The following is a 1,906-nucleotide window of genomic DNA, read 5'->3' as shown; positions in this document are numbered from 1 at the left end:
TACGGGAGTGATGCTGCTCCCACGGCGTGGCCCAGCTGCTGTGGTTTCACTGGGAATCTTGTGATGTTTTTCCCCAAGCCTCACGCTCTGAACTGAGCAGTTCTTTGGCAATGTCCATCGTTATTTGAGGAACGAAGAGACATTCTTATGTTAATGGTTGCTGAGGGAAAGGCTGGAGAATGTGAGCTGAGGCTTGGAGAGTAAGAGGAATGCAAAATTTACTTGGATTTCTTCAGTATGGATCTTTAGAGGGTCTCGCCTTCTGAACAGCGAGGTTGGCACAAGGACCTGGGCCCCTGCCAGCATCTCCAGGAGGAAGGTGCTGTTGGTCATTGCTGAGGGAGCTTTGTAAGAGCCTGGGGAGCTGGGGCAGGCAGGGCTGGCGCGGCTTCTGCACACGGCTTCAAGTGCTGCCAGGTTTCCTCACAGCGTTGCCATGGAGGAAAAACTTCTGGATTTTGTACAGTTCTTGGATGCTGCGGTGATAGGTGCTGTGTAAGAACAGAGAGGCCAGAGGGATGGGTAAACAATGGGAAGCTCCAGCAGACAGCCTGCTCCCCCATAGGAAGAAAGGGATAAATTCAGGAAGTGTCTGACAAATGGATGGGACAGGAAAGGCAGCTCAAGGCTGTGTCTGTGCTTCAGTTTCGTGTCTTCTTTTTATGATAAGGTGTTGAGGACCTTTGTTTAAGCAGAGAGAGGCACTGGGATGTGCGGGTCACGATTAATCACCACCACAAAGGGCTCAAACCCTTCATTTGAACCAGTGGATTAGTTTAGCAGTTTCCAGATGAACGCTCAGTACAGACGAGAGGAGACCCCGACATCTCTCGAGAGCAGCAGGACCCACAGCCCAGGGCTGCTCAGAGTGGTGGTGCTGCGGCAGGGGCCGGGGTGGCAGCGAGGGGCAGGTGGGGCTGTGACAGGTTGGCTGCGAGGGGAGGTTTTTGTCTACTAAAAATAGGGTGTAAATGACCAGGGACGTTTCTAGCACAGGAGCACATTTGGTGCTGAGAACTGGGCAGTTCAGGGCACTGAGTTTGAAACGTGAAGCTTTCCACAGAATGTACAAGTAGACACACGTTGTGCTCAGCTCCGGTTTGGTCTCTGAGCCTTTTGGACATGTTGTTTTCAAGGTTTCTTTGTGGGCTGAAGGGCAAGAAACTCATCTTTGGGTCAGTGCTGAGGTTTTTATGAGTTGCTGGGGCTCTGGAAAGATCCCGTCGTGTCAGGAGGCCGAGGGCACCTTATGCTCATGTGCTCTGTGCTCCCAGAGACAGGAACACCCATCAGGACGGGGTTCTTACAGTTTTCCTGTGCTTGGCCCTGTCCCAAGCACAGGGTCTGTTGTTTGGGAGCCTTTCCCTGCCCAGCAGCTGCCAGGAGCCAACAGGCTCCTTCCATTGAGTGCTGCCTGGGCGGCATTTCCAGGACTCACTTTGCCGAGGTCCCGGCACAGATTCTGTGCTGTGTTTGAAAGTCCTTTTGTCATTCTGCCCCACGCAAGCCCCTGGTGCTGCCAAGGGGATGCTGCCCGGGGCCAGAGAACACAAGGGCACAACGGGTGTCTGGATGGGTTATAGGTTATAGATTGTATGTGTAGGTGCTGGACTGAGACCCCTCACTGCAGAGCCCAGGCTGGCTTCGCTCTGAGCAAGGAGAAGAACCAGCCCCATAATTTGGCTGTGTTTGTTTAAGAGCACCCTTCGTGCTCACCCTTCGTGTGGGGCAGCTCCGGGGCTGCAGCCCAAGGCCTCTTTGGGAGGTGGGTGCCAAGGGCTGTGCTGTGGCACCAGCCTTCAGGAAATGGACTGAACGGCTGCGGGATGGGGCAGTGAGTTTTGCTCCCTGTAACGTGTCACGTTGCCAGCGCCGGGATTGTTCCCGCTCCCTCGTGCAGGGTGGA

Source organism: Nestor notabilis, unplaced genomic scaffold (genome assembly GCF_000696875.1).
Source record: "Nestor notabilis isolate BGI_N333 unplaced genomic scaffold, ASM69687v1 scaffold19368, whole genome shotgun sequence".
NCBI lineage: Eukaryota > Metazoa > Chordata > Aves > Psittaciformes > Psittacidae > Nestor > Nestor notabilis.
This window is presented reverse-complemented; position numbering follows the sequence as displayed.